The sequence below is a fragment of the Ovis aries genome, chromosome 3, assembly GCF_016772045.2.
Source record: "Ovis aries strain OAR_USU_Benz2616 breed Rambouillet chromosome 3, ARS-UI_Ramb_v3.0, whole genome shotgun sequence".
Taxonomy (NCBI): Eukaryota; Metazoa; Chordata; class Mammalia; order Artiodactyla; family Bovidae; genus Ovis; species Ovis aries.
Window position 1 is genome coordinate 85,088,348 of NC_056056.1, and position 19,129 is coordinate 85,107,476.

The following is a 19,129-nucleotide window of genomic DNA, read 5'->3' on the forward strand; positions in this document are numbered from 1 at the left end:
TCACGTTTGTTGTATCCTCTTTTAGCAAATAGGGAAGCAAACATGATGCTTTAGAAATAATTTTTTAAATGGCTAAATTAAAAAAAATATATAATGCTTCAAGGAAGAAGCAGATGCCAGGATGGGGTTAAGCATGCAAGAAGTTTATTAGAAGAAGTGCTTATGAGAGAAAATGAGGAAGGAGGCAAGGAGAGTCACCAGGCTGATACAAGTCTGACTCCAAGTGAAGGAGAAAGGTGAGGAAGGAAGGAACTTTGGGTGAAAGTCGTAGTTCTAAGGAAATTTAACCGAGACCTCAGAAGTTCTTGAGCAGAAGTTGCCTATCACAGAAATTCCTCATCTTCCAAGATTAGGGCCATGGTGCTCTTTACTGGGAGCAGCCAGTGAGAAGCACGGGCTCCGTGCAAAGTGATGGATTTCAGAGTGCAGCAGCTGGGGCCCAGAGTCAGTTATTTTTCCCTAGAGTCTGATTCCCTGAGAGGCTGATTCTCACAGCCAGCCATGGTCATCTCTGTGGCTATAAATTGCCTGATTCAGGACAGGTGGATTTCAGTATTCCCCCCACTTAAAGTGGTAATTTGTCCCCCCTAAGCTCCTTATGCTTTTTCTTTTTTTTTTTAAGATACCTTAGGCTGAGTTCCAAAAGTCGTAACTCAGCTGTCATTAATAGTACACAGTTTGCTTTGTTGTTGTTGTTTAGTTGCTAAGTTGTATCTGATTCTTTTGCAACTCGGTGGACAGTAGCCCCCCCGTGCTTCTCTATCCATGGGATTTCCCAGGTGAGAATACTGGTCTGTGTTGCCATTTCCTCCTTCAAGGGATCTTCCTGACCCAGAGATCAAACCCACATCTTCTGCATTGACAGGCGAAGTCTTACCTCTGAGCCACTGGGGAAACCTATGATTTGCTTTAGTAGTTATCAAATAAGTTTGCATTTCCTATTCAAGTTGATATCATATTCAACCTTAATGTACCAAATGACAGACAAAGCAATGAAGATGAAAGAAAACATGCAAATGATACCTATAATATGAACTAGTGAATCAGGAGTACTTCAGGCACTTCAGGAGTACCTTGAATAGGCCAACCATCCAGTTATGAAGATGGGTGCTTGTGGACTTTGCTTTCTAGGCTGGGCTACTTCAGGTAGACAAGCACAAATCAGTAAAAGAAGTTACACATAAAGTCAGATTCTGGAAATCACCTGTTGGAATTGGGGATGGAAGCATATACCAGAGAAAAGAAGTAATTTAAAGTTTTAGTTTTATGGACCCTGAATTACTCAGATGTTATTTTTAAGATAGATATTTTAAATTTATAATGGGAAGATGATTTTGAAGAGAGTTTCCTTAATGCTGCTTTCCTACTGATTTTGACTGGTGGTGGTGGTTTAGACACTAAGTCATAGCCAACTCTTGCCATCCCATGGACTGTAGCCCGCCAGGCTCCTCTGTCCATGGGATTTTCCAGGCAAGAATATTGGAATGGATTGCCATTTCCTTCTCCAGGGGATCTTCCTGACCCAGGAATCTAACCCGGGTCTCCTGCATTATAGGCAGATTCTTTATTGACTGAGCTATGAGGGAAGCTGATTTTGACTGTTTGGTTTTATTCACCAGATTTGTTGAATATTATATGACAGACATTCTGGACAATTGAAAACTAAAACCTCAGTTGTTGCTTTTATGAAACTTGTATCTGGTGATAAAAAAAAAAAATCTGTTATCTTCCCATATGTGTTAAAGCACTCTGATTCTACTTTATGGAAAGTTTGATTCAGAGTTAAAAATGAAAATATAAATTAAAAAAATTTTAATTTTAAAAATAAAACAAGTCTTGGAATTTAAAAAAAAGTTTTAAATTAACAGAGACTTTCTGTAATAAGCTGACTTAAATTCTGGTTATTCTTTTATAATTCCTGAAACAAAATTTTTCCTTTTTATATAGACAAATCCCATCCTCTATTTTATTACAGTCTAAACCATTTGCAAGTGAATTGATTTCTGTGTATGGCCCAGTAGTTTGTAATGAAATGCACTTACTGCTAATTGCATTCACAGCTGTTTTAAGGACTGATAGGATTCTAATTTCTTTACATATAATTAATAACTTTTTTCTTATTGTGGTAGAATATATTTTATATATATCCATATATATAACACAAAATTATCCATTTTAACCATTTCTAAGTAGTCTAGACTGCAAGGAGATCCAACCAGTCCATTTTAGAGGAGATCAGTCCTGGGTGTTCTTTGGAAGGAATGATGCTGAAGCTGAAACTCCAGTACTCTGGCCTCCTCATGTGAAGAGCTGATTCATTGGAAAAGACTCTGATGCTGGGAGGGATTGGGGACAGGAGGGAAAGGGGACAACAGAGGATGAGATGGCTGGATGGCATCACTGACTCGATGGATGTGAGTTTGAGTGAACTCCAGGAGTTGATGATGGACAGGGAGGCCTGGCGTGCTGCAATTCATGGGGTCGCAAAGAGTCGGACACGACTGAGCGACTGAACTGAACTGAAGTGTATAATTCAGTGCCAGCAGCTACATTCACAAGATTGTGCAACTGTCACCACTGTCTATTTCCAAAACTTTTCATCACCTCAAACAGAAACTCTGTACGTATTAAGCAATAACTCCTAACTTCCTCCTCCCTCAGCCCCCATAACCTCTAATCTACTTTCTGTCTTTATGAATTTGGCTGTTTGAGGTATTTAATGTAAGTTGAGTCATATAATATTTGTCCTTTTGCGTCTGATTTATTTTAGTTAACACAATGTCTTTAAGATTCATCCATGGTGTGGCATGTATCAGAATTTAATTCCTTTTTAAGGCTGAATAATACTCCATTTTGTATATATACCACTTTTAGTTTATTCATTCGTCTGTTGATGGACACTTGAGTTGTTTCTATCTTTGGGCTACTGTAAGGAATGCTGCAGTGAACATTGCTATACAAGTATTTGTTTGAGTTCCTGTTTTCAATTCTTTTGGGTGTACACCTAGAAGGGGAATCGCTGGGTCATTTGGTTTATATATTTAACTTATTTAACGTTTGTGTGTTAAACAGTTGGTTTATATGTTTAACTGTGTTTAACTCTCTGAGGAATTATCATACTGCTTTCCACAGCAGTCACACCATTTTTACATTCCTACTAGCAGTGCACAAAGGTTCCAATTTTCCCATATCCTCTTGCACTTGTTATTTTCTGTTTTTTTTTTTTTATTACAATCTTAGTTTATGTGAAATAATACCTCTTTGTATTATGTCTTGGGTTTCCCTAATGACTAATAATGTTGGCCATCTTTTCATGTGCTTGTTGGCCACTTGTATATTTTCTTTGGCAAATGTCTGTTCAAATCCATTGCCATTTTTAAAACCTATACGGTTTGAGTTTTTGTTTTTAAATTTTAGGGCATCGTAATATTCTTGATGTTAGTTCTTTATTGGCGATATGACTTGTAAACATTTTCTTTCATTCAAATACAACCAAAAATCCACTTTTCAGTTTCTTGATAATGTCCTTTGCACAAAAACTTTAAACTTTAATGAAGTTCAGTTTATCTTGAAACCCCACTGCTTTTTGTGCGTTGGTTTTCTTCTGCAACTTTGCTGAATTAATTTACTAGCTCTGGTATCTTTCTTGTGGATTCTTTGGAATTTTTCTATATATAGGATTTTCATCTGCAAATAAAAATAGTTTTACTGTGTGTGTATGTGTGTGTGAGTACATATGGCTTCCCTGGTGGCTCAGACAGTAAAGAATCTGCCTACAATGCAGGAGACCCAGGTTCCATCCCTGGGTCAGGAAGATCCCATGGAGAGGGGGATAGCAATCCACTCCAGTATTCTTGCCTGGAGAATTCCATGGACAGAGGAGCCTGGCAGACTATAGTCCATGGGATCAGTTTTCATTCCGAGCCCAAAGAAGGGCAATGCCAAAGAACGTTCAAACTGCTGTACAGTTGCACTCATTTCACATGCTAGCAAGAGTATGCTCAAAATCCTTCAGGCTAGGCTTCAGCAGTACATTAACTGAGAGCTTCCAGATGTCCAAGCTGGATGTAGAAAAGGCATAGGAACCAGAGTTCAAATTGCCAGCATTCATTGGCTCATATAGAAAGCTAAAGATTTCCAGAGAAACATCTGCTTCGTTGACTGTGCTAAAGCCTTTGACTATATGGACAAACAACAAACTGGGGAAGATTCTTAAAGAGAGAGTAATACCGGACCACCTTGCCTATCTCCTGAGAAACCTGTATGCTGATCAAGAAGCAGCACTTAGAACCTTACATGGAACAACTGACTGGTTTGAAATTGGGAAAGGAATATGACATGCCTGTGTATTGTCACCCTGTTTGTTTAACTTCTGTGCAGAGTACATCATGCAAAATGATGGACTGGATGAATCACAAGCTGGAATCAAGATTGCCAGGAGAAATATCAGCAACCTCAGATATGCTAATGATACCACTCTAATGGCAGAAAATGAAGTAGAATTAAGAGCCTCTTGATGAGAGTGAAAAAGCTCACACACAGACATGTTCTTTTTCAGATTCATATAAAGTATGGCACCCGCTCCAGTACTCTTGCCTGGAAAATCCCATGGATGGAGGAGGCCTGGTGGGCGGCAGCCCATGGGGTCGGTAACAGTCTGACACGACTGAGCAACTTCACTTTCACTTTTCACTTTCATGCATTGGAGAAGGAAATGGCAACCCACTCCAGTGTTCTTGCCTGGAGAATCCCAGGGATGGGGGAGCCTGGTGGGCTTCTGTCTATGGGGTCGCACAGAGTAGGACACGACTGAAGCAACTTAGCAGCAGCAGCAGTGTGTATATGTTAACATATGCTTTGTAATTGTTTTATCTTCTTGATGAATTGACCCTTTTTTCAACATACAGTGTCCATCTTTGTCTCTCGTAACAGTTTTTGACCTAGTGCCTATTTTTTCTGATATTAGAATAGCCACACTAACACTCTTTCTGTTTTCATGGAATATCTTTTTCTATCTTTTCATTTTGAAACTATAGTTTTGTGTATAAATTGAGTCACTATAGTCAGTGTATACTTTAATCATGTTTTTAAATCAGTCCTGCCAATCTCTGGCTTTGATTGGAAAGTTTAACCCAATTAAATTTAAAGTAGTGAGAAGAGCCCGGCAGGCTATAGTCCATGGGGTCTCTGAGTCAGATGAATTAGCAACTGAACAACAGCAAAAGTGACTGATGAGGAAGGACTTCTGCCATCATTTTGCTTCTGTGTTGTTGTGAAATTTTATACCTTTTTTGTTGCTCATTTCCTCCATTACATACTGGTTTCTTCTTCTCCCCCACCCCCATTTTGTTATAGTGAACCATTTTGATTTCCTTCTGTGTGTATTTTTTTAGAAATTTTCTTTCTGGTAAGTCCTTGTGAATTACATTTAACTCCCTAAATTTATAACAGTTTAGTTTGCACTGATATGAACTTAACTTCAATAGCATATAAAAGCTCTGCTCCTATACAGCTGAGTCTTACCTCCTTATATTGTTGTTGTCACAAATTATATCTTTATACATTGTGTATCCAGTATCATGGATTTATAATTATTTTTTATTCATTTGTCTTTGAAATACAAAATGGAGTTAGAAACCAAATATATATATAGTAGTATATAGTAATACCCATTTTTATATTTGCTGGTGCATTTACCTATACTAGAGACCTTTATTTCATCATACGACTTTGAGTTGCTGTTTAGTGTCCTTTCATTTCAACTCGAAGGACTATCTTTAGCATTTCTTGTAGGGCAGGTCTTATGATATTGAACTCCCTCAACTTGTGTTTATCTGACAACATCTTAAATTATACCTAATTTTGAAGGACAGTTTTGTCAGATGCAAAATTCTTGGTTGATAATTTTTTTCTTTCAGCAGTTAAATGTGCATCCTACCGTATTTGGGCATCCATGGTTTCTAGTAAGAAATAAGTTGCTGACCTTATTAAGGACTCCTTGTGCAGGAGGGGAATTCCAGTTGAACTATTTCAAATCTTAAAAGATGATGCTGTGAAAGTCCTGCACTCAACATGCCAGCAAATTTGGAAAACTCAGCTGCGGCCACAGGACTGGAAAAGATCAGTTTTCATTCCAGTCTCAAAGAGAGGCAATGCCAAAGAATGCTCAAAAGTGAGTGAAGTCGCTCAGTCATGTCCGACTCTTTGCAACCCCATGGACTGTAGACTATCAGGCTTCTCTGTCCATGGGATTCTCCAGGCATGAATACTGGAGTGGGTTGCCATTCCCTTCTCCAGGGGATCTTCCCAACCCAGGGATCGAACCCAGGTCTCCCACATTGCAGGCAGGTACTTTACCCTCTGAGCCACCAGGGAAGTCCTGGTGGGTTTCAAACTACTGCACAATTGCACTCATCTCACAGTATAGCAAAGTAATGCTTAAAGTTCTCCAAGCCAGGCTTCAACAGTACATGAACCATAAACTTCCAGATGTTCAAGCTGGATTTAGAAAAGGCAGAGGAACCAGAGATCAAATTGCCAACATCGATAGATCATGGAAAAAGCAAGAGAGTTCCAGAAAAACATCTACTTTTGCTTTATTGACTACGCCAAAGCCTTTGACTGTGTGGATCACAACAAACTGTGGCGAATTCTCAAAGAGATGGGAATACCAGACCACCTGACCTGCCTCCTGAGAAATCTGTATGCAGGTCAGGAAGCAACAGTTAGAACTGGACATGGAATAACAGACTGGTTCCATGGAGTACATCAAGGCTGCATATTCTCATCCTGCTTATTTAATTTCTATGCAGAGTACATCATGTGAAATGGTGGGCTGGAGGAGGCACAAGCTGGAATCAAGATCGCCAGGAGAAATATCAATAACCTCAGCTATGCAGATGACACCACCCTTATGGCAGAAAGTGAAGAAGAGCTAAAGTGTCTCTTGATGAAAGTGAAAGAGGAGAGTTAGAAAGCTGGCTTAAAACTCAACATTCAGAAAACTAAGATCATGGCATCCAGTCCTGTCACTTCATGGCAAATAGATGGGGAAACAATGGAAACAGTGACAGACTTTATTTTTTTGGTCTCCAAAATCATTGCAGATGGTGACTGCAGCCATGAAATTAAAAGATGCTTACTCCTTGGAAGAAAAGCTATGACCAACCTAGACAGCTTATTAAAAACCAGAGACTTGACTTTACCAACAAAGGTCCATCTAGTCAAAGCTATGGTTTTTTCAGTGGTCATGTATGGATGTGAGAGTTGGGCTATAAAGAAAGCTGAGCACTGAAGAATTGATCCTTTTGAATGGTGGTGTTGGCAAGACTCTTGAGAGTCCCTTGGACTACAGGGAGATCCAACCAGTCCATCCTAAAGGAGATCAGTCCTGGGTGTTCACTGGAAGGACTGATGCTGGAGCTGAAACTCCAATACTTTGGCCACCTGATGTGAAGAACTGACTCATTGGAAAAGAGCCTGTTGCTGGTAAAGATTGAAGGCAGGAGGAGAAGGGGGTGACAAAGGATGAGATGGTTGGATGGCATCACAGACTTGATGGACATGAGTTTGAGTAGGCTCCAGGAGTTGGTGATGGACAAGGAAGCCTGCATGCTGCAGTCGCAAAGAGTGGGACACGACTGAGCGACTGACCTGAACAGTATGGGAAGAGTTACTTCTCCTGCTGCTTGAATGGTTTTGTTTTTGTTTTTAGACAGTTGGTGTATAATGTGCCTTGGTGCAGGTATCCTGGAATTTATCCTATGTAGATTCTATTGAACTTTTTGAATTTGTAGATTAATGTCTTTCATCCATTTGGGGGTATTTTCAGCCATTATTTCTTTACGAATTCTTTCTGTCCCTTTCTCTCTTCCCCTTCTGAGATTCCCACAATGCATGTTTTGGTCTGCTTGTTATCCTGCTGGTCCTTTACACCCTGTTTACTTAAAAAAAAAAAAGCATTTTGAGCATATTCAAGTCAGTTTTAAAGTTTTTATCTAGTTAGTCTGATGTCTGGGCTTCTTTAGCTGGTTTCTTTCAGTTAATTTTGTTCCTTTCAATGTGCCATTCTGTCTTGGTTTGTTTTTGTTTTGTATGCTATGTGATTTTTTTTTTTTTTTCTTAAACTGGGCGTTTGAATAGTATAATGTAACTATTAAAAGTAGATTCTTCCCATTTCCCAGGGCTTGCTGTTTTGTTGTTTGTTTTTATTTGGTTTTGTTTTTGATTGTTGAAGGCTATATTAGCATGTTTGTTGAATGACTTTCCAAAGCTATTGTTTGTTTCAAATAAAGTATTCCTTGGTGTGTATAATCACTGAAGTCTCTTTGACTTAACTTGTTTTTCCACAGTGTTTTGACAGAGATTTCCTTGAGCTTCAGGAGCTAAAAAACAACCAAACAAATAACAAGAAAACCTCTCTCAGTCTGTACAGCTTGGCTCTGTACTGGTGCAGTCTTACAGCAATTTGTAAAAATGGCCAGTGTGGCATAGCAGTAATAGAGTAAGATTCAGATTTATATCCTGAGATTTGTCCATTGTGCTCTGTAAAATCAAGTTTTCTTCTTTCTATGAAAAATAATTTGTTTTGTTGTTGTTCAGTTGCTAAAGTCATGTTTGATTCTTTGCGACTGCATGGACTGCAGTTTGTGAGGCTTCCTTATCCTTTACTGTTATCTAACCATCTCATCCTCTGTTGCCCTCTTCTCCTTTGGCCTTCATTCTTTCCCAGCATCAGCATCTTTTCCAATGAGTTGGCCCTCTCCATCAGGTGGCCAAAGTATTGGAGCTTCAACTTCAGCGTCGGTCCTCCCAATGAATATTCAGGATTGATTTCCTTTAGGATTGACTGGTTTGGTCTCCTTACAGTCCAGGGGACTCTCAAGAGTCTTCTCCAGCACGATAGTTCAAAAGCATTAATTCTTTGCTGCTCAGCCTTCTTTATGGTCCAACTCCCATAAATGAATATTACTGGAAAAACCATAGCTTTGACTGTATGGACCTTTATTGGCAAAGTGATGTCTTTGCTTTTTAATATGTTGCCTAGGTTTGTTATAGTTTCCTTCCAAGGAGCAAGCGTCTTTTAGTTTCATGACTGCAGTCACTGTCAGCAGTGGTTTTAGAGCTCAAGAAAATAAAATCTGTCACTGTTTATACTTTTTCCTCTTCTAATTGCCAGGAAGTGATGGGCCCAGTTGCCATGATCTTAGTTTTTTGAATGTTGAGTTTCAAGCCATCTTTTTCACTGTCATCTTTCACCCTGATCCTGAGGCTCTTTCATTCCTCTTCACTTTCTGCCATTGGAGTGGTATTATCTGCATATCTGAGGTTGTTGATGTTTCTCCTGGCAGTCTTCATTCCAGCTTGTGATTCATCCAGCACAGCATTTTGCATGATACACGCTGCATATAAGTTAAATAACCAGGGTGACAATATACAGCCATGTCATACTTTTTTCCCAATTTTGAACCAGTCAATTGTTCCATGTAAGGTTCTAAGTGTTGCTTCTTGACCAACATACATGTTTCTCAGGAGATGGTTAAGATAGTCTGGTATTCCCATCTCTTTAAGAATTTTCTGCAGTTGGTTGTAATCCACACAGTCAAAGGCTTTAGCATAGTCAATGAAGCAGAAGTAGATGTTTTTCTGGAATTCTCTTGCTTTCTTTATGATCCAACAATTGATCAATTATGATCAGTTGTTGGCAATTTGATCTCTGGTGTGTCTGCCTTTTCTAAACCCAGTTTATATATCTGGAAGTTCTTGGTTCACATACTATTGAAGCTTAGCTTGAAGGATTTTGAGCGTACCCTTGCTAGCATGTGAGGTAAGCAGTTGTACAGTAGTTTGAACATCCTTTGGTCTTGTCCCTTCTTTACAATTGGAATGAAAATGGACCTTTTCCAGTCCTGTGACACTGCTGAATTTTCCCAATTTGCTGACATACCAAGTGCAGCACATTAACAGCATCATTTTTTAGGATTTTAAATAGCTCAGCTGGAATTCCCTCACCTCCATTAGCTTTGTTTGTAGTAATGCTTCCTAAGGCCCACTTGACTTCATAATACAGATAATTTGTACTTGGTTTAAATTGTATTCTAATATTTGGTGTTTAAAATTCTTAAATAAAAAGTAGCTGGTAAAGAATCTGCCTGTAATGCGGGAGACCTGGGTTTGATCTGTGTGTTGGGAAGATCCCCTGGAGAAGGGAAAGGCTACCCACTCCAGTATTCTGTCCTGGAGAATTCCATGGACTGTATAGTCCATGGGGTTGCAAAGAGTTGGACACAACTGAGTGACTTTCACATCACTTCACTTCAGTTGATTTAAGAAGTCAAAGGTAATTTCAAGCCTCTTGTTACTCTGTTCCTAGAGAGCCCAGTTACTAGAGTTAAACCCAGAGGAGCTTCTATATGCAAAATCTTGCGATTGACTTCATAGGGTAGTAAAATGGTAACTAAGATTTTTCCGTCCAAGTATTTATAATACAGTGATTGTGCATGCTCATTTGTGTCTCTTTGTGACCTCATGGAGTGTAAGCCACCAGGCTCCTCTATTCATGGAATATTCTAGGCAAGAATACTGTAGTGGATTGCCATTTCCTTCTTCAGGGGATCTTTCCAACCAGAGATTGAACCTGCATCTCCTACACTGGCAGGCTTATTCTTACCATTGTGCCACCTAGGAAGCCCATAATACAGTGAATGGTAGAACAATTCCAAAAACAGATCCCATTTAAAGAACATAGTCTCTTCAAAAAAATGATGTAACACAAATGTGTAAACCTTTTAAATCATTGGATAAATGGTTGAATTAACTATGTTCTAGATATATACACATATATAACAGAACTTTGGGGAGATAAGGCTAGGGTAAGAAGTACTCCTAAATAGATAAAGGCTACTTCAGTATTTCTTAAATATTTACATTTTTTAAAGTTGTAGTCTCTGAAATTCTGAGAATTGTACTTTCATTTAAATTAGCAAGTATACTCTTAGAAAAATCACAAATGCAACTGACCCTTGAATAACATGGGTTTGAACTGCATGGGTCCACTTATACATGAATACTTTTCAGTAGTAAATACTACAGTGCAGTATTGTTGGTGGTTGGTTGAGTCTTCGGATGCAAAGGAACTGGGGATATGGAAAGCCAGCTCTTACATTACACATGGATAAACCCTCAAGTTGTCATATGGTCAGCTGTGCCTCAGGAAGATTTAAGCTACATGTTATTTAGTTTATTTAGAGTGCTTTTCTCACTGTTTATAAACTGAAATCACACCTATTCATGAGAGATTGAGAGTCTTAGTGGGTGGCAGCTGGGACAGTGGGTTAAGTACATGTAGTGTATTTTGGAGGGGGCAAGGCTTTGTGGGGAGGTGTTGCACTGGCGTATGTGGGACTGCGTAACAAGGCATAGAGAGAGGAAGGTGAGACATTGATATCAAAGGTGACGTTTTCATAGTTGAAAGTTCTGACTGAGGTCACTTTACATATGAGAAAGGGAAGTAATATGCTCTTACTCCTTCCTCCTTTCTTCTGCTTTCCTTCCTTTCTTCCTTCAAAAACCACAGGATTTCCTGTTCTCATCTTCTGGAATTCAAAGTTCTACTTTAGAACTTGGATTTTATAGTTTAAGTAGACTTTCTGAGATTCTTGAGATTTAATCTTTTACTCTTGTTTCTTTCTGGCTGCAGTGGGTCTCGCTGCATGCAGACTTTCTCTGTTTGCAGGGAGTGGTGGCTTCTCCAGTTGCAGGGCTGGGGCTTCTCAGGGGTGACTTCTCTCGTGGAGCCCAGGCTTCAGCAGCTGTAGCACGTGGCCTCGGTGGTTGCAGCTTGTGGGCTCTCGAGTGTTGACTCATAGCTGTGGCACGTGGGCTTAGTTACCTCACAGCATGGGGGATCTTCTGAACCCGTGTCCCCTCCACTGGCAGGCGGACTCTCAACCCCTGGACCACCAGGGATGCCCTAATCTCCATTTATTTGTCGGAAAATGTGTCCTTAGCATCAAACAAGTAAACTATAGGAATAGCAGTGAGTTTATAAGTTTGAAATACTTTTGAAAAGGTAACTTCCATTAAAAAGTCTTTTCTACCTTAACATTTCAACTGGTGGCTCAGACGGTAAAGAATCTGTCTGCAATGTGGGAGACCAGGGTTTGATCCCTGGGTCGGGAAGATCCCCTGGAGAAGGAAATAGCAACCCACTCCAGTATTCTTGCCTGGAGAAATCCGTGGACAGAGGGAGCCTGGCAGGACTACAATCACTGGGATTGCGAAGAGTCGAGCACAGCTTAGAGATGGAGCACAAGCACGATTAATACTCTTGCCTGGAGAGTTCCACGGACAGAGGAGCCTGGTGGGCTACAGTCCATGGGGTCGCAAAGAGTTGGACGGGCCTGAATGACTAACACACACAAGCATTTCAACAATTAATAACAAATTTGCATAACATTCTTGTTTTATATTGTATACTAAAGTGTTCTTAATTTTGTTGCTACTTTACCTCGTACACTTACATGTTTGCTATTAAACTCATCAAAATTTAGTAATCTCTAGCAGCAAATTCTTGAAAATATAATTACTTTATAAACTCATTTCAGTCTTTGGTAATTTTTAAAATGTTCTTCATATTCACATTTTTGACAGTTAATATATTTTTCAGTGTTGAATATAACAAATATGAAATGTATCCCATTTCATTTTTTAAATTAAAAAACTGAACACTTTATAAAACTTATTTTAACTTTTAGGACACAGTCACAAAATTTAAAGCTCAAAAGACTATACAGTGAAAATCTTGCATCTCATTCATCTGCTCTACTGTTCTTGCATCCTAGGGGCAAACAATTTACAAGCAGAGATTTTTCTGTGGTTAGCTTGTGTGTGTATACATGTATGTGGTGTGCCTCTGTGTGTTTTCTTTCTTTTAGGGAGCACACCCTTTTTCTAGTACCCTTATCATTGCTCCCCCACCCCCACCCCAACACACACAAATATATTTTGGAGACCATAGCAGTTAAGGTTATCCCCTTAGTTTCTGTGGCTGCATACTACTATTTAGTTGTATTATAAATTATCGAATTTATAATTTAGTTGTATTTATAATTTATAGTGTCTCTGTCTTTTATTAACCAATATGCAATACTTGCCTTCTGGTTTGTTGAAACAATAGGTCAGACAACATTTGTCACAGTAATGCCTGTGTAAGTGGGTTGCCATAAAAATTCCGGCGCCACATTCCTCAGAGCACTCCTGATGAAGGTGACTGATTCTGCCCTTGTCATCCAGGATATAGTATTTCAGAACAGGCAGCTTAAACCTTCTTTCTCTTACACTTGTTCTTCTTGGGAGTGATGTGAGACTTCTTCCTTTTCTTTTCTTAGCATCACCACAAAGTTTAAAACATTAAGGTAAAGAGTGGACTCCTTTTGCATTGTAGTCAAAGTACATCCATCTTCCAGTTGCTTGCCAGCAAAGATCAGTCTTTGCTGATTGGGAGGAATTCCTTTTTTATCTTGGATCTTGGCCTTTGCATTTTCTATTGCATCTGAGGGTTTGACTTCGGGAGTGATGGACTTCCTTGTCAGGGTCTTCATGAAAATCTGCATCTTGGCGATGGTTCCACTGCAAATGACGGGTCTGAAAGCTAACTTGTCCCTTACTGAGAACCACTGAGGTCATTTTCTGTCCTTTTGTTTTGTAAACACTTGTAGCAAAAACTTGTGTGTATGTCATATCATATATGAGTGCAGTGTGTCTTTGTGTCTCTTACCCATTTTCTAATTGGATTGTTTGCTCTTTTACTGTTGAGTTTTGAGAGTTCTTTATATATATTTTGGATACTAATCCTTTGTTGGGCCCGTGGTTTGGAAATATTTTACCCACTTCTTACATTACCTTCTTATCCACTTTCTAGGCTCTTTCCTAGAGCAAAAGTTTTTAAGTTTTGACGTTCAATTTATCAGTATTTTCCTTTAATGGGTTTGTGTCAGGTCTTAAGTGATCTTTGCATATCAGTGGATCCTGAAATTTTTCTCCTGTATTTTTCCCTACAAGCGCTATGGTTTTACATTTTACCTTTAAGATACATTTTGAGTTATTTTTGCATAAGATATGAGACTTAGGTTGAAGTTCATTTTTTTTGCCTACACATATCCATTTGCTTCAGCACCATTTGTTGGAAAAGCAGTCCCTCCACTGAATTGCTTTTGTACTTTTGCTAAAAATTGTGCATATTTTTGTGGATCTATTTCTGGGTTCTCTCTTATTCCATGTGTTTCTCTCTCTCTGCCAGTACTATACAGTTTTTACTACTATAGCTGTAAAATAAGTCTTCAGATTGGGTAGGATATTTCCTTCCATTTTATTCTTTTCCAAAATTGTTTTAGTAATTCTAGTTCCTTTTCCTCTTCCTATAAATTTTAGAATAATCTTGTTAATATCTACAAAAAAATCTTGCTTGGGATATTGGTAGGAACTATGTTAAACTCCTGTACTCCTGTATTAATATTAGGGAGTGGAAGAATTGACATTCTTATTGATTCTTGAATCTCCCATTCCATTAACATAGACATGTCTCTCTACTTCTTTTTAGATCTTTGGTTTCCTGATGAGTATTGTGCCATTTTTAGGATACAAGTCTTATGCTTGTTTTGTTAGATTTGTACCTAGTGTTTTGGGTGTGTGGGCTATTTTATTTTTTATGTCCATGTGTTCATTGCAAGTACAGTGGATTTTTTCTCTGTGTGTGTCTTGTATCCTATGAACTTACTGAACTCACTGTGTGTTGTCTTTTTGTTTTGTAGGTTCTTTGCAGTTTTCTACTTAGATAATTGACAAATAGAGACAGTTTTATTTTCTCCTTTCAAATTTATTTTTTTTTAATCTCCTTTTCTTATTTTATTATACTGGCAAAAACTTTCAGCACTATGTTTAATGACTATGTTGATTGGACATTCTGTCTTTTTCCCCCCAATTTTAGGGGGAAAGTATTCAGTCCTTGGGATCTGAATGCATAGAGGATCTGCCTGCATTGCAGGAGAGGCAGGTTGATCCCTGGGTTGGGAAGATGCCCTGGAGAAAGAAATGGCAACCTTCTCTAGTATTCCTGCCTGGAGAAATCCATGGACAGAGGAGCCGGGCGTGCTGTAGTCCAGGGGCTGCAAAGAGTTGGACACACTGAGTGACTAACACTTACACACTCCCCAGTACTCTTGCCTGGGAAATCCCATGGACAGGGGGAGCCTGGTGGGCTGCAGTCCATGGGCTTGCAAAGAATTGAATGTGACTTAGCTACTAAACAGCAACAACAGTTCAGTCTTTCACTCTCAAGTGTATGTCACCTGTAGCTTTTTATAGATGCTCTTGATCCAGTTGAAGAAGTTCCATTCTGTTTCTCTTTTCTCTGAGGGATACTTTTTCTCCCATGAATGGGTGAAGAATTTTGTCAAATACTGCTTTTTTTTTTTACCTCAGTTGAGATGAATTACGTGGTTTTTTTCTTTAGCTTTTTAATGTGGTGGATTACATTGGTTAATTTTATAATATTGGTCTAGACCTGCAACCCTGGAATAAACTCTGCTTGATCATAATGAATGATTCTTTTTTTATATTTCCAAATTTGACTTGCTAATATTTTGTTAAAGATCTATAATTATGAAGAATGTTGATCTGTAGTTTTTCTTTTTTATACTGTGTTTATGTTTGTTTGTTTTTTAAATCAGGGTGATACTAGCTTAATAGAATGAATTTGAAAATGTTCCCTTCAATTCTGTTTCTAGAAAAGATTGTTGAAAATTGATGTTAATTCTTCTTTAAAAGTTTGCTACAATTTTCAGTGAAACCATCTGGATCTGGAGAGTTTTTTTGGATGTTTTGAATTTACAAATGCATTTTATTTAGTAGATGTAAGACTATTCAAATAATTAACTTCATAAGTAAAGTTGGGTAAGTTGTAGTTTTCGTTTTATGAAAAATTGGTTCGTTCCTTCTAAACTGTCATTTGTTTGTGAAGAGTTATTCATAGTGTTCCTTTTTTTTTTTTTTTTTTTTGTAGTTGCAGGGTGTGTAGACACATTCACATTTCATTTCTGATTTATTCCTATGTTGGTAATTTGTATCTTCTCTCTTTTCTTTTCCCTTTGTCTTGCTAGGCACTTCAGCTTTTGATCTCTTAAAAGAACCAGCTGTTTCATTGATTCTTGCCTGTTTTTCCCTTTTCAGTTTTATTGATTTCTGCTCGTATTTTTATTCTTTTTTCTTTTTCTTTCTTTGCTTTGATTTTGCTTTTTTGCAGATGGATTCTAGATGTTGAGAGTTAGATTACTGATTTGAGTTTTTCCTTTCTTTTAATTGCTATAAATTTCTCAGCACTGTTTTACCTATGCCTCACAGATTTTACTATGTTGTATTTTTGTTTTCCTGTAGTTCTTTTAAAAAAAATTTATTTATTCTTTTAGTGGAGCATAACTGCTCTACAGTGGTAGTTTCCGCTGTACAGCAAAGTGAATCAGCTGTATGTGCCCATATACCCCCTCGCTCTTGAGCCTCCCTTCCCCCGTCCCACCCCTCTGGTCACACAGAGCGCTTAGCTGAGCTCCCTGTCCTGCATCAGCAGCTTCCCATGAGCTGTCCGCTTTACACACGGTGGTGTATATATGCATCAGCCTTGCTCTCCCAGTCCATCCCCCACTTCCTTTCCCCTACTGTCCGCGTGTCTTTTCTCTACACCCGGGTGTCTGTTCTGCCCAGCAAATAAGCTCATCTGTACTATCTTTCTAGATTCCGTATATAGACATTAATATATGATACTTGTTTTTCTTTTTCTGACTCACTTCACCCTGTGTGACAGACTCTAGGCCCATCTATATCCCTGTAAATTACCTAATTTCATTCCTCTTTATGGCTCGGTAATCTTCCATTGTATATACATACCACAACTGCTTTATTCTTTCATCTGCTGATGGACTTTTAGGTTGCTTCCATGTCCTGGCTGTTGTAAACGTTGCTGCAGTGAACACTAGGGTGCATGAGTCTTTTTGGATTACAGTTTTCTCAGGGTATATGTCCTTTAGTGGGATTGTTGGGTCATGACAGTTCTATTTTTAGGTTTTTTAAGGAACCTCTGTACTGCTCTCCATAGTGGTTGTATCAATTTACATTCCCGCCCACAGTGCATTTGGGTTCCCTTTTCTCCACACCTTCTCCAGCATGTATTATTTGTGGATTTTTTGATGATGACCATTCTGACGGTATAAGGTAATACCTCATTGTAGTTTTGATTTTCATTTCTGTAATAATGAGCAATGTTAAGCATCTTTCCATGTGTTTGTGGGTCATATGTATGTCTTCTTTGGAGTAATGTCTATTTAGGTCTTGCACCCATTTTTTGGATTTATTTGGCTGTGCCAGTTTTTAGTTGCAGCATGTGGGATTTAGTTCCTGACCAGGGATCAAACCCAGGCCTCATGCTCTGGGAATCAGAGTCTTAGCCATGGGACCACCAGGGAAGTCCCTTTTTAAATTTCTTTAGAGAATTCCTCTTTGATCTATAGATTATTTACATAAACGTGTATTGTTTAAGTTTCCAGTGTTTGAAGATGTTCCTGTTAACTTTTTGTTATTGATTTCTAGTTTGTTTTTATTGTGGTCAGAGAACATATTCTTAATGATTTCAGTTTGTTCAGATTTGTTTTGTTGTCCAAGATATATTCTATCTTATTTTGTGTTGCTTAGGCACTGGATAAGAATGTGTATTCCTCTCTTCTTGTGTGGAGTGTTTTATAAATGTTGATTAATTCTTGTTGACTGATGGTATTGTTGAGTTCTTTTAAATTCTTTGTGATTTTCTATATAGTTCTACTGATTGTTTAGAGAGAGGTGTCGAATTGTTCAGCTGTTACTGTGGGTTTGTATATTCTCCTTTCAGTTCTATCAGTTTTTGCTTACGTTTTAGAACTGTGTTGTTTGGTGGGTATGCATTTGGGATTGCTATGTCTTCTTGATGGACTGACCTTTTTAACATTGTGTAACGTCCCTCTGTCCAGTGAATTTCCTTGCTTTGAAGTCTACTTTCAGTTCAGTTCAGTTGCTCAATCATGTCTGACTCTTTGCGACCTGATGAACTGCAGCACGCAGGCTTTCCTGTCCATCACCAACTCCTAGAACTTGCTTAGACTCATGTCCATCGAGTTGGTGATGCCATCCAACCATCTCATCCTCTGTCACCCCTTTCTTCTCCTGTGTCCAGTCTTTCCCAGCATTGGGGTCTTTTCCAGTGAGTCAGTTCTTTGCATCAAGTAGCCAAAGTATTGAAGCTTCAGCATCAGTCTTTCCAATGAATATTCAGGGCTGGTTTCCTTTAGGATTGACTGGGTGGATCTCCTTGCAGTCCAGGGGACTCTCAAGAATCTTCTCCAACACCACAGTTCAAAAGCATCAATTCTTCGGCACTCAGCTTTCTTTATGGTCCAACTCTCACATCCATACATGACTACTGCAAAAACCATAGTTTTAACTATGCAGACCTTTGTTGGCAAAGTAATGTTTTCTGCGTTTTAATATACTGTCTAGGTCTGTCAATAGCTTTTCTTCAAAGGAGCAAGTGTCTTTTAATTTTCTGCTGCAGTCGCCATCTGCAGTGATTTTGGAGCCCAAGAAAATAAAGTCTGTTACTGTTTCCATTGTTTCCCCATCTATTTGCCATGAAGTGATGGGACCAGATGCTGCGGCCTTAGCTTTTTGAATGTTGAGTTTTAAGCCAGCTTATTCACTCTTCTCTTTCACTTTCATCAAGAGGCATAAGGGTGGTGTCATTTGCATATCTGAGGTTATTGGTATTTCTCCCAGCAATCTTGATTCCGGTTTGTGCTTCATCCAGCCCACCATTTCACATAATGTACACTGCATAGAAGTTAAATAAGTAGGATGAGAATATACAGCCTTGACGTACTCCTTTCCCAATTTGGAACCAGTCGGTTGTTCCATGTCCAATTCTAACTGTTGCTTCTTAACCTGCATACAGATTTCTCAGGAAGCAAGTCGGGTGGTCTGATTCCCATCTCTTGAAGAATTTTCCACGGTTTGTTGTGATCCACACAGTCAAAGGCATTAGCACAGTCAGTGA

At 38.8% G+C, this 19,129-nt stretch overlaps 1 protein-coding gene and 1 pseudogene across 7 annotated transcripts in view; one reads left to right on the top strand and one right to left on the bottom strand.

The window, feature by feature from the left end:
- SOS1 (SOS Ras/Rac guanine nucleotide exchange factor 1) overlaps positions 1-19,129 on the top strand; it is a 192,563-nt gene that overhangs the window by 73,189 nt on the left and 100,245 nt on the right. The window lies entirely within an intron of this gene.
- On the bottom strand, positions 11,334-13,613 carry LOC121818966 (ubiquitin-ribosomal protein eS31 fusion protein-like; annotated as a pseudogene).